The sequence below is a fragment of the Podarcis cretensis genome, assembly GCF_951804945.1.
Source record: "Podarcis cretensis genome assembly, chromosome: 11".
Lineage (NCBI taxonomy): Eukaryota > Metazoa > Chordata > Lepidosauria > Squamata > Lacertidae > Podarcis > Podarcis cretensis.
This window is the reverse complement of record NC_137180.1, coordinates 60,841,655-60,856,238: the sequence shown is the minus strand read 5'-3', so window position 1 is coordinate 60,856,238 and position 14,584 is coordinate 60,841,655. Positions and strand designations below refer to the sequence as shown.

At 44.9% G+C, this 14,584-nt stretch overlaps 1 long non-coding RNA gene across 1 annotated transcript in view; it reads right to left on the bottom strand.

Annotated features, from left to right (window-relative positions):
• Nucleotides 1-14,281, bottom strand: part of LOC307226445 — a 135,705-nt gene extending 121,424 nt beyond the window's left edge. Inside the window, exon 1 of the long non-coding RNA XR_013843428.1 lies at nt 13,893-14,281. This is a non-coding gene — a long non-coding RNA (uncharacterized lncRNA). The remainder of the gene's footprint in view (nt 1-13,892) is intronic.
• Nucleotides 14,282-14,584: the final 303 nt, after the last annotated feature.

The following is a 14,584-nucleotide window of genomic DNA, read 5'->3' as shown; positions in this document are numbered from 1 at the left end:
GGGAGGAAATAATGTCCTTTAAATGTGCTTTTTATACATGGTGTGTATGTAGCCCAAGTTGAAGATCAATGGACAGGGAAGTTATTGATTTAAAGGCAACCCTCCACTACAATTATGAAACATTTTGTTCTTCCACTGGGATCCAATGAACTTTCAGATCATTCATGACAGACTGGAGGTGATGCAAAATAAGCTTATTTAAGATTAAAATGGGTCTCAAAGAGTTTCTCTTGGTTTTTCATTTTGTCACATTTCCACATTGCTGCTTTTTTAAAAGTCATAATGAAAATGTATTAAGATTTTAGTGCAGATTCTTCCCAATATACATATATTGCAAAGTGGTTCTACCCAATATACACATTTTTTGCAACTACTTTCCTCAAATATAATGCAATTCTGTTTGTTATTTCCACTAATATATGCATTTTATGCACACATTGCTCTAATATACCTTTATTTACACAATTGCAAGACACAATTCAAACTGCAGATTTCAAAGGTTAGCTCATATATATAGAAAAAGAATAAGAGTTTGGATTTGATATCCCACTTTATCATTACCTGAAGGAGACTCAAAGTGGCTAACATTCTCCTTTCCTTTCCTCCCCCACAACAAACATTCTGTGAGGTGAGTGGGGCTGAGAGACTTCAGAGAAGTGTGACTAGCCCAAGGTCACCCAGCAGCTGCATGTGGAGGAGCGGGGAAGTGAACCCGGTTCACCAGATTACGAGTCTACCACTCTTAACCACTACACCACACTGACTCATGGTGTGTCAATTAGTTAAGCTTGCATAATTAGCTTCTCATTTGTGGTGCTGCCCAATTTTTGGCAATCTCTCTCTCTCCCCCCCCCCCCCCCGTATAATACAAAACCCAGCTCTTTCTGGAGTCTCCCCCAACCTATAGGGGGAGCAAACTGGGGCTGCAGTGCAGAGTGGGAAGGGAAAACCTTTCACTGTTGGGGGAGGGTACACTTGACCCCTTCAAACCAAGTAAATGTAAAGCACTTTGAAGTTACAATTAAAAAGTGATAGATCACTCAGTGATCTATGATGCCGGTGTTATATGTACATTGTCTAGCACCCTGTTGCTGCTTAACAAATGTAGCACTCCTTATTGGTTCCTCCTTCCTCTTCTAATTTTATGAGCGATTGCTTTTACCAGTCCTTTCTCTCCCCCTCCCAAATTACTCCCAGCCATAAACTCCTTCTGCACTAATGCAGAGATGCCTTTGTTTCCTTAACTCTCTCTGTCTTTAATAACTAGGACAGCTCCCTACTTAGATCATCTCTGTCCGCTCGCCAGTAGCCCTTGCCATAATGGGGAAGATGAGCTGTCGGTGTAGTTCGCTTCGGCTAATGGCAACTTTATTAGATATCTGCGGTGAGAGGATAGGGCACCCGGGAGTATTAACACCTGGATTTACAGTCAGAAGGATGAAGCATATTGAAGTTCTTCACGATGCGGAATTACTCAATAATAGCCTTCGGAAACATAAATAATCAAGGTGCATCATTTTTGAAGATAAAAGCCAGAAACATGTCTGGCTAATTGACCATGATGGAGTTATAATAGTGAAATACAACCCAATCTCAGCATAAGGTTCTTTGTAGGGCTCCCTATGGACAAAGCATTGGGAGTTTCCGGGTCCACAGAAGTTTATAGACAGAGAGGGAGCCCTTCAGAGAGTGTATCTGTCAATACAATCCAGGTTAGATTTCACACCGGCCAGATCCATCGGGCAGAGCTAACGACATCTAAGTAACTTTGATGGTGATGTAATGTACGGGGGTCAGAAAGAGGAGAGGAGATCATCGCTCACTTCAGGAGCCCAAAGACAAATATTGGAGGAGTGTAGCTTTTTGCAACTTCATGCAAGCAGTTGAGAAGGTTCCATAAGACATTATTTTTTCCTCCCAAGAGAATCTAGGCCACAATTGCACCATACTTCTAAAGCACCATGATGCCACATGAAGTCACAGTTTGCCTCCAAAAATTATAGGAGCTGCAGCTTTTTAAAGGAGCTGAGAGTTGATAGGAGACCCCTATCCCCCCCCCCAAGTCACAATTTTCCCTATACCCATCCTAGAGGTCCCTGTGAAAATGGATTGCGTGATCAGGCGGTGACAGCCCCAGCCCCCAGGGATCATAAGGAAGGAATAAAGATTCTGACAACATTATATGGAATTAAAATTAGGCTTTATTAAACTTCTAAATGTGGGAAGACCTTGGCTTAGGCCTTGGGTGTGTGTCTTTCCCAGCCCCCCAGTTGGGGGGAACTGGGGCTCATCAGGGTAAATGGGTATGGGGGTGCTCTGCGAGACCTAAGTGTAGCAGGCAGCCCAGCCCATATCCCCGCATGCAGGGTAGTTCACTGACAACTTTTCAGTGTATGACCAGTAACACTCATTATATAAACCCCTTTTAAGAGGGGACACTGGAATCACCACTGCAGGGGCGTGAGTCACCACTTCACACCCCTCCCCCATTGTAGGGGAGAAAAGACTAAAGGGTTCCACCCAAGGCCACAACTGCCATAGTTGTGACGAATTGCTATGGGGAAGACAAAACCTGCCAATGCAGGAAAATTTCCTCCCGGTCCTTTAACAGCAACCAGTCAAAGACCATAGCAGCACCCGCTAAACAGGAAGAAAAAGTTAACCTGCAAACAAGAAGCATTAAACAAAGGGAGGGTAGGGAGGGTGAATCTCCAGAGCCGACTGCCTGGCTATTCTTAGCTCCACCCCATATTTATAAATGGCACTGGCCCCATCTTCCAGCAAGAAACTCGATTACTGGGGTTGGGCATGAACCTCCAAAAATTAACACTGAGGGGCAAGCTAGCCCCTGTTTACCAGTAAGCTCCCTGGGAACTGTAGCACCTCGTGTGATCCTGCAAAGGGCACCGACAATGTAAAGTGTGAGTGCTCATTGTTTGTTAAGCCACTTTGGGAACTGCAGTTCTCTGAGGGGGAGTAGTGCTCTCCTAACACCTAACACCACCCGTAACAAACTACAGCTCCCAGAATTCATTAGGGAGAGCCATGATTGTTTAAAGTGTTATGAAGGTGCTTTGAATATATGATACAAATATAGCCTCAGTAGGTAGTGTGTTTCTTTAGGATGGGGGTACAGAACCCATGTTTAGCCTGAGAGATGCTTCAACTTGTGAGCACATGCACACAGTGCAGAATGCTATTAGTGGGGCTAGAGGCAACAGTGGACAAAGCAATGGATGCTACCTTTACATGGTAGGCTGTGTGGAAGGTGCTTGCAGATCAGACCCCTGTGGCACAACTTCAACTTCTTCCTGCCCACCCTTCTTCTCCTTACCCAACACTTTCTTCTGCTTCCTTGCCCTCCAACAGCCCCAGATTGCTTCAGGAGCCCAAACCTGACCAAATGCAACCTGGGGCTGTCCCCACAAAACTTGGACAAAGCCTGGAAACCCCCCACCCCCCACAAGTGGCCCAATTTTGCCCAGGCTTTGGCCAATTCTAGTACACACTGCAATTGAAGAACAGCCAATGGTGTCATGGGTTTTGAAGATGCTCGAACTCAGGACGAAAGGGAGAAATGCACTAAGAGGAAGGCACACATGGCAAACCCTCACAGTGATCAACTCCTGCCCTGAAACCTATGTTCCCACTGTGGAAGGATGTGTGGATCCAGAAATGGCCTCCACAGTCACTTACGGACTCACTTTTAAAACCGTGTTTATGGAAGACAATCTTACTTGGCTACGAGTGAGAAGAAGAAGAAGAAGAAGAAGAAGAAGAAGAAGAAGAAGAAGAAGAAGAAGAAGAAGAAGACAGTCCTCGTATGTATAGATATTGGTGGGCAATTTTCAGGGTGCATCTAAAGCCTGTTGTGCGCTATTCAGGACCTCTAAAACAAGTGTTTCCTCCTGAACTAGACATATACGTCTGAGCTCCCTCTGCTATTGAAGCATTGGTCATGGCCTTTGATCTGCCTTAAATCACATACCTTGAAAAACACGGAATTCAGGTCATCATTACAGCCAAATATCTGTTGTTACGTAGTTCTAAAAGAACCAAGGCAGCTACTGGGTTTAGACGAAAGAACACAACTTGTTTTGCAGCTCTGATCTGTAAATTAAATGGAAATTAAATGGAAGTATTTGCAAGAGAACCAGTGGAGATACAACGGAAGTCTTCAATCTTTATGCAGAACAAGCCAGGGATAAGTGGAATGGGAAGATGCTTTTTCTTTCTCTCTCTACGGTGTCAATGGAAACTTCCAAATTCCATACACCCATTCTAGTAATTAATACCAGTATTAATACCAGTAATAAGACACTCCCAAGGGCTGCAGTAGAAGCAATTAACCCAAACAGTTTTAATAAAGGAGATGGATAACTAGGCAGAGTGGAAAGCTACGACGAATAACAATTACCAAATCTCTAGGGCCAAGGAAAGGGACTGTAAATATAACCATCCCCCTCCCCCTCCTCTGGTTACATGTCAGTCAACCCAACAGGGATTTGTGTAGAAAGAGGTATCATTGGACAGGGTTAGGGGAATACAAAGTCTCTGAGAATCAAGATGATCTAAAATAGCTCTGTTCTTCTTCGAATGAGTAAACGAATCTTTTCTGCAAAGGGAGGGTATGAAAAGTTCGAAACAAACCCATTAGAACCTCCAACACACACTTGGTGACCTGAAGATTCTCATAATAAAAATGATAGATAGATGATGACAGAGATAGATTAGATAGATATAGAGGATAGATAGATAGATGATCTCTCTCTCTCTCTTTCTCTCTCTCTCTCTCTCTCTCTCTCTCTCTCTCTCTCTCTCACACACACACACACACACACACACACACAGACACAATTTCCTGAGGAATTTTCCAAGATTCCCCACCACCACCAGTATTACAAGAAGGTTGCTTGGCAGAAATTTTAGCCGTTTTTCCTTCCACAATGCTTCAGAATATTGATAGTGGCAGGGCATTATGAACGATGGAAATTGGTGGTCGGTCTTCCCCTTAGGAGAAAACAAAACAGTGCATAACATAATACACATAAAAAGAAACAATGCTGCCCCAGCTGTCTCCAACCTGGTGCTGCCCAATTCTCTTCAGCCTGAACCAGATCATAGAGGATAAGACTACCGATGGCTACAAGCCATGATTGCTATGGTTTGCCTCCAGGATTGGAGGCAATAATGCTTCTGAAGACCAGTTGCTGGAAGCTGCAGGATGGGAGAATACTGTAGTGCTCGGGTCCTGCTTTCCAGTTTCCCAAAGGTAGATACCAAAGGTGGACATTGAGAACTGGAGGTTATGATGGCCACCAACTTGGATGGCTTTAAAGTAGGATTAGACAAATTCATGGAGGAGAGGGCTATCAATGGCTATTAGCCATGAAACTCCACAGATGGACGCAGCTGTGCTTCTGGAAACCACGGGAAGAGAGAGTTGCTCTTGTGCTCGAATCCTGGTTGCGGGTTTCTCACAGGCATCTGGTTGGCCACTGTGAGAACAGGATGCTGGACCAGATGGTCCTTTGACCTGATCCAGCAGGCTCTTCTTATCACCTTTCCCCCATACCTGACTCCAGATGCTCTATTATGAGCTTTCGCTCTATCTCACACGCAGAAGGCACAAATGAAAGACATTATGGCCTGTCTCTGTAGAAGATAAAACCTGACTAACTGCTGCAGTGTTGAAACGCAGCCGGCTTGTTCAATAACACAAGGGAGGAGAAGGCTGTGAGGAGATGCAACTTGTGGGCAATTAAATTTTTTCTGACACACAGCCCCACAGGAGAAACCATTTTATTTTTAACTCCTGTTAGTCATGCCTGGCTTTTATAAGGGCTGAAGCCCTCCAGCGTTCCCTTTGAAGAAACTTTGAGACTGGCCGTGACAAGGCCCCATGTTGTCAGGCCTGCTGGGCCGCCACGGAACGTGACAGCCAAGCCACCCCCCCAACCACCATCTCCATCGTCTTTATTCCCCCAACTGGAAAACGGATGCGCTCCCAGCAGTCAGTGTGGTTCTCTGTAATCATTTGTATTATTATTTATAACAAATTACTTGTCAAGGACACAATGCTGCACTGGTTCATCCCATTAATTTTTGTATGCAGGTCGGGGGGAATAAAAGGCTATGAACTGTTACTAAGCACACATACCGGCAATTTATTTCACCTGTGAACTGAGAAGTCCTTTTTGTGTTGTGGTTTTTATGAGGGACAGAGAGAAAGGAGGGGTAAGCAAGGGGAGGGGGTTCAGACAATCACTCTTCCCCCTCTCCGCCGCCCAAAGTTGTCGTGCCTTTGGGTGAATTTGGATAACAAGGTTTCTCCCCTTCCCCTCTAAATCATCCCCCTGCAATGTGTATTTTCTTTTCTGGTTGTCAAATGGCAAGAGGGAAATGACAAGACAAAACCATACCTTAATATTTTTTTTGCATAGGATATCCTATGTAGGATATCCTCACCATCATACAGACCACATTCATATCATACGTTTAAAAGCAATATGGTACCACTTGGAACTGTGGTTTGGTTAAAGACATCAAGAGTTGTTAAAAAGGTAAAGGTAAAGGGGCCCCTGACCATTAGGTCCAGTCGTGGCCAACTCTGGGGTTGCAGTGCTCATCTCGCTTTATTGGCCGAGGGAGCCGATGTACAGCTTCCGGGTCATGTGGCCAGCATGACTAAGCTGCTTCTGGCGAACCAGAGCAGTGCACGGAAACACCGTTTACCTTCCCGCTGGAGCGGTACCTATTTATCTACTTGCACTTTGATGTGCTTTCGAACTGCTAGGTTGGCAGGAGCAGGGACTGAGCAACGGGAGCTCACCTTGTTGCGGGGATTCGAACCTCCGACCTTCTGATCAGCAAGTCCTAGGCTCTGTGGTTTAACCCTCAGCACCACATTTCTCAAAGTGGTTTAACAATCAATGTCTCTTCCCAGGGATCTCTGGGAGGGGAATAGGGTTCTACTAGCAACTCCCAGGACCCTTACAGCCCACAATTCCATAATTCTTTGGGGAGAAGCCATGACTGTTTAAAGCAATATCTTACTGTTTTAAATGCAGGATCTGAATGTGGCCCTAGTCTATTTCCTCTTGATTCCTGCAACTAGGAGCAGTGTACATAGTGCACCTGTTAAAGGGTTGTACAACTTCAGACCAGTATGTGTGTGTTGTGGCATGGTGTGTGTGTGTGTGTGTTTAATTGAATAAACCCATTTTTTGTTTTGTTTTGATTTATTTTTTTAAACCCTTCTTGTTCCTAGAAAGGTAATTGCCAGGAAAAAATGTGACCTAGACGTCTCTCTCTGACACATCCAGTTTCTGCTTGCTAGGATTCACTTTTTATGGGGGAGCATTGAAGTATACAACCCTCCACCTTCAATTCAAAATGGTACAACCTAGGAACAGTTTTATGTTATCATCTACCATTTGTGTGCAGATAGCCCCTTACTCATTCTGAAAGTACACAGTGCAGCAACAAGGAAAAGGGCCTTTTCAAGGGGGTCTGAATCCCCTGTTAGTGGATTGCTCTCCCTGGAGAGGTCTGCTTGGTGCCAACCTTACTGTCTTTTCAGTGTCAGACAAAGATCTTCCTACTCCTGCAGGCCATTTAGCATCTTCTTCACATCTTCTTCTCATCTGTTCACATTTCAATGTTAAGATCATTTGATTCAATTCTCTGCTCAGTTGGTGATGCTTTGTCTCTTTCTGTGTGTATCAGGTTTTTGATGTTGTTGTTTTATATTATTGTGCCAGTGCTAATATGTTCCTCTTTGTTGTGTTGTTACTTGGCTCATTTATAATTTAGAAATTGTTTGTACTTTGAAGTATTTGAAGCTCTTCCATTATATTAGGGTTGTCCACCACGTAGACGCTCATTGCATGGGGTGACTGATCGATACGGCAAATGATTAAATAAATGAGACCTGGTTTGCAATTTATTAAGTGTAGGAGTTCATACATATCAGGCATGCACTCTGCTGCTGAGATATGGTTCATGCTGTCTCATAACCAGCCACAACATCATCCACTCCATGAGCAACCAACATTTTGCCTTTGGAATGTTTTTGGACTCCAATTCCCAGCAGCCGCAGCCAGCATGGCCAATTGTCTGTGGAAGTGGGGGGTGGAGCTGTCCAACAAAAGGTGGACAGGACCATGTTGGATACCCTGGTTTACGCTGATTGATGGCAACAGCTCTCCCAAGGAGAGGTTTTCCCAGCCGTGTTACCTCATAAAGTAAAGGTATAGAGACCCCCTGACCATTAGGTCCAGTCGTGGCCGACTCTGGGGTTGCGGCGCTCATCTCGCTTTACTGGCCGAGGGAGCCGGCATACAGCTTCCGGGTCATGTTGCCAGCATGACTAAGCCACTTCTGGCGAACCAGAGCAGCGCACGGAAACACCATTTACCTTCCCGCCGGCGCTGTACCTATTTATCTACTTGCACTTTGACGTGCTTTCGAACTGCTAGGTTGGCAGGAGCAGGGACTGAGCAACAGGAGCTCACTCTGTGGCGGGGATTCGAACCACCGACCTTCTGATCAGCAAGTCCTCGGCTCTGTAGTTTAACCCACAGCGCCACCCTTATACCTTTTAGCTAATTCTGATGGGACCTCACAGCTTTTGAGTACCGGGAAATATCAACAGTGGTGCGTTTTCATGTGAGTCTTCTATATAAAGCATAGGGCTGTGTACTGGATCTGGCTGCATCCTGGATCCCAAATTACATGTATATATACTCCACCCCCCCAAAAAAAAAAAAATATTGTAAGTTTTTTTTAAGTTGCCATGGCAGCACTACTACTACTACTATTTATAATTTGAATTGGGCTGTCAATCTGGGATCCAAATGGATTGGGTTAAGGTAGATCTGTATAGTGCTGGGTTGGACTGGGTCCTTCTGGAGTGATCTGGGGCAGCAAGGAGACAGACATGGAGGGAAACATACAGGAAGCCCACATGCATCTCTTCCTTCCAAATATTCCAAATGCATATTTAAGAAGGATTTTAAACATGTAGTCAGCAGAGAAGGAGAAGCACATCTCTTCATCTTCCCTCCCAACCACATGACAGTGCAAGACCCCCCCCCCCAATCAGTTTGGGGCTCTGATCTGGGTCAAGTCAGCCCTGGATCATCATGAGTCAGGATGGGACTGCTGTGAAGCAGCAGATCAGGTCCCCAAATGGATTTGGGGTGGCGTGTGCAGCCCTTATAAAGAGTTATTGAAGTGTAGGTACCAATATACTTACCCAACTTGCTCCTGAACCGTTCCTATTAAAATTACTTGATGCTGGTTAACTCCATTACTATGAATGCTATCTTCACAACATATCTGGGAATCTACCTCATTCTAGGTTTGTAATGAGCCTACCATTACTGGTAAATAAAGTGTTTTTTGTTGGATAGAACATATATCAGAGGTTACTTCTGTATGTACTTTTCTGAATAGGCTGTTTAGCTGCCTTCTGAGCTGCAACAGTGCTAATAGTCCCTTGACTTCCATATCATTCAGCATTAGAGCTATCAGTTCAGGGCCCTGGTTTTTTCATTAGTAACCTAGGATTATAGGAAGCTGAGTTACACTGGGTCAGACGATTGGTCCATCTAGCTCAGCATTTTCTACACCAACTCCTCAGGCAGGAATATCTTCCAGACCTACCTGGTTAACAAAGAACTGTAGAATTAGAAGGGATCACTAATGTCATCTAGTCCAATCTCCTGCAATGCAAGAATCACAGCTAAAGATTTCCCCAATATATGGCCATCCCAACTGTGGAAAAACCACCAGTGAAGTCCACATCTTTTTGAGCAGTGTGTTCCACTGTCAAGCAGCTGTTACAAGCAGATGTTCAGTCCTATCTTGTCATTTCAAACCACTGGTTTGGGTCCTACCCTCTGGAGCAGCAGAAAACAAGCTTGTTCCATCTTCCATGTGACGTCCCATCCATGTGCTGTTCCAGAGGGTAGGACCTGAACTGATGGGGATTCAAACTCCAAGAGGCAAAAAGCATGGTTCTCATGCATATTGCCCCAGGCCTAATTCCCACTGTTTGCATTTAGCAATACATCAGGTGCCATGGATTGCAAAAGGCTGTTCCCTGAAACCTGGGTGAGCATCTGTCAATCAGAAATAGGCAGTAAACAGATAAAGTCATTGGCAGGATTACTGTAATAACCTGCAGTTTCAAAAGAATATATAATCAAAATAGAGGAATAAAAGAAGAAGTTAAGTCAATTTAGAATATGCAGGAAATGATAAAATAAATTCAAAGAACTGCAGAAAGTTGAGGAAGGGTCAAGGTTTGTAATGTTAGAATTAATGTTAAACTATTGAAATGTATATAAATGAAAACTATAAATAAATTATATATATATATATATATATATATATATATATATGAATGAAATGGGCAGCAGTGGATGAAATGCACCAAAGGTCTGAATCAGTATAAGGCTAAGCCCCGTCCCATGAATGTCCTTTGTGTTGTGCATTTCAGATTATTTGTGCTCAGGAAGGTATTGGGGCAAGTGTGTGCGCACCCATTTTCAATGCTTTTTGCAGTTGCAAAAGTTTCAAGGTGGACTTGCTGAGAGGGATTTATATAATCATAGAATCTTAGAGTTAGCAGGGACCCCGGGGTCATCTAGTCTAACCCCCTGCAATGCAGGAATCTCAACTAAAGCATCCATGACTGATGGCCATCTAACCTCTGCTTTAAACCCTCCAAGGAAGGAGAATCCACAACCTCCTGAGGGAGTCTGTTCCACTGCTGAACAGCTCTTACTGTCAGGATGTTCTTCCTGATGTTTAGATGGAATCTCCTTTCTTGGAACTTAGGTTCTTGTCGCACCCTGTGGAGCAAGAGAAAACAAGCTTGTTCCATCTTCCATGTGACAGCCCTTAAGGTATTTGAAGATGTCTATCATATCTCCTGTTGTCTTTGTCCATGGAGTTTTCTTGGCAGGGATACTGGAGTGGCTTGCCCTGGAAGGACAGATTGTGAAGCTGAGGCTCCAATACTTTGGCCACCTCATGAGAAGAGAAGACTCCCTGGAGAAGACCCTGATGCTGGGAAAGATGGAGGGCACAAGGAGAAGGGGACGACAGAGGACAAGATGGTTGGACAGTGTTCTCGAAGCTACCAGCCTGAGTTTGACCAAACTGCGGGAGGCAGTGGAAGACAGGAGTGCCTGGCATGGTCTGGTACATGGGGTCACGAAGAGTCGGACACGACTAAATGACTAAACAAGAACAACAACAAATCATAATTTCCTCTTAGTCTGCATTTTCCTAGGCTAAACATACCCAGCTCTTTCAACTGTTCATCATAAGGCTTGGCTTCTAGACCGTTGAACATCCCTCAACTATCTAGTCCCACGAGCAGAAGCCTTTGAAAGCACTTCTGCTAGTGCAACAGTGTTCCTCCCTCTTTTCCTCCTGAGCCCCACCCCCCAATTCCCCAAATTGGCTCTAGGGGAAACCCCTAGAACACTGCAAGGGGGAAAGAGAGGGCAGATCATTCTACCAGGCAAGAAGAAATTCATTCCTGCTTAAGGCTACATTAAATACCTCCCAATGCTTCACAGCTTCCTGCTGCATCCATATTGCAAATATTGTGGTTTATTTTCTCCTCTGATTTTGTTGTCTGATAGTACAAGAGCAACTTGCTATTGTATGTTGTGGAGCGCACCCCCCCCCCCCTCAAAAAAGCCCGCAAGTTTTGAAGAGCCCTGAGTCTCTATCAGTTGACCCACTGATGTGAAATAATATGGTTAAGTTCGGTCCATTGATTTCAATGGCTTTACTCTGAGTAGAACTCAATTGGCTACAACCGTGCTTGTTGCCGTTCATCAGCTCAATGAAATGTCTTAGCTTGATGATGCTCCCCCCACCTTTTTCAATCAAAATCCACTCCCTTTGGGTGCAAAAGAAGACATAAAACGACAGAACACAAAAAAGCTTTCTCTCTCTCTCTCTTGGCAATAAGTGCTTGAACAAAGCGGACGACACAGTGACTGCTATCTTTGAGAAAGATGGGGCTTTGAAGGGTAATGCTAATTCAAGTGGCAGAGCATCACATCCAGGTAAGGGGTACAGAGACCTTGAATGTTGAAAAGGACTACAGATCTTCAAAGTCAGACATACATATGAGAGAGAGAGAGAGAGAGAGAGAGAGAGAGAGAGAGAGAGAGAGAGATGATGTTATGTCATGCAGATATGAATAATGTTATAGCTTTCGTCTATCAAGTTGTAGACTGGGGAGAGAGAGAAAGACAGTGACAGGATATGAGTGTGATGTGTGTGTGTGTGTGTGTGTGTGTGTGTGTGTGTTTAAAACATTCTAGTTGGGGAAATCTAACTAACATGCCTAAGCTTACCTAACGAGTGCCTTAGTATTATGTGTGCCTTTCCAAAGGCAGGTAGATGCTGTTATGCTGAATCAAACCCCGAGTGGTTTGTAAAGCTGGCAAACTTAAAATTTCTGCCATGTTATCGACACTCGTGAAGTGAGAGAGGGGGGAGTCTCTCTTTTGGAAGGAAACCAGATGAAAGGCATATTCTATCATTATTTTTCTTCTTCTAAGCATTCTTTTGAGGTTGGCAGAGATTGGGGGATTGGGTGAGATATAAACATTAAACAGACACACACACACACAGAGAGAGAGCAGCAGCAGCAGCAGCAGCAGCAGCATCCACTTTAAATCTGATTGACATCAATGGATGGAGCCAGGAGGTGGTCAGCTGCCAAGGCTCCTCCTATCCAAGCAGGGGTCCCACTGCTAGTCATTGGAGCCTCCTGACTCCCACCCCCCTCTGCTTTTACCTGTAAGCAGCTTCCTGGGGTGGAAGCAAAGAGAAAATGCAGGAATTTCTCCTTGTCTTTCCATGTGGGGAAACTGTGGATTGGGGCTAAAGAGAGAAAGCACATGACCACAGAGAGATGTCTGGGGCACTAACGTCGCTTCAATGTTAGCATATCAGAACGTGCTGGTGTCCTCCTGGGTCACGGGCGAGATGTGTTTTATTTATTTGTTCAGAAGCATCTATGTGTCACAACACACTTTAGAAACCTCTAAGTGCAGAAGCTGGGACAAAAGTCAGAAATTCTTATGGAGAGCCATAAGGCTGCTTAGGAAGGCTGTACTCCTTGCCCCATTCCACCCCTGGTGGCATGTGTGCTGATCACATGCACTTGTACAAATTTTCAGTCAGCTGCACTTGCTAGCTGCTGTAAGCAACTATTAACTCTTTAGGAGATGCATGAAATAGTTTTTAAAGCATGGGAGGAACCACCGCGTTAAGCTAAATGATCCAGGCAGCTAGTAACTTTTTCAAAAGGCTCGTGGCACTTAAAAGCCACCTTGTAGGATCCATTGTAGGTAAATTGTGTTGCTGAGATATATGTGTCAGTGTGTGTGTGTGTGTGTGTGCATTTGTGTGGTTGTAGGTGGGGGCAAGTGTGCAGATCTGGTAATTTTGCTAAGGAAATAAATCCCATCAAATTTCATCCCTATCTCTACATTGTGGTTCGAGGACCTGATCCCTGCGTAGTGGAATGAAAACACAAGGACACGTGATATAAGGTTAACGGGCAAGAAAAGGCCACAACTTTATTGATTACAGCAAGTGAAAAGGTATTGGCTTAGGCATTGGATTACGTCAGCTGACTCCACCCCCTCAGAGAGGGGTGAGTCTGAAACAAGGGGGGTTTATTCACCAGTAGGTGGAGCCTGTTGATGCTAATCCAACTATAAGCTCTCCCCTAATGTCACCGAGGGTCGTGCCATGGCCTCCCGCCACACAGGCATCGGACAGAATACACGGCCGCCGGATTCCTTTAACGGAATACCCAAAATTGACGGCACAGGTGATGGCCACACCTAGCCCTTTGACACACCACAACACATTATTCCAATGCCTAACCGCCACCCGAGCCCAAAAGGCTCGCCGCCAATACCCTCACAGCTGTAACCAATCCCTGATGCTGATGATGATGCTATTTAACCAAATGTCATTCCTTTGGTCTGAAAGATGAACCCCATCATTCCGGTACAAGGCCTGATTGCCAATCCGGATATGGTCGTGAGAAATGACTCGGCCATTCATAAAGCACACCTAACGGGCTATTGCACGATTTAAGAGTTTCCTGGATTTTTCAATGGCCATACAGTTCTACGCACCACGCCAAACAATTCTCTTCAGGAAGGAGGACCAGAACACCGTTGTTCCGGGACACAAGGCAGCAATCTCATCCAAATCTCTTTTTATGTTCCACAAGTCCACACTTCTTCTGTTAACAAGGTCATTTCCCCCTAATTGAAGGATAAGGATGTCGGAAGGGCCAAACATGGCTACTTTCTCCCTCAGCAATGGCACAAGCTCTTCCCAACGCATGCCTCGCCTCGAAAACCAGGAAACTCACACTCCAGGTGGCAACCCAAGATTATGGGTGAGGCCGCAGCTAGCCGACACGGGCCCAATGGACTATAAAAAGGTAAAGGTCCCCCTGCCCATACGGGCCAGACTTGACAGACTCTGGGGTTGTGCGCCCATCTCACTTAAGAGGCCAGGG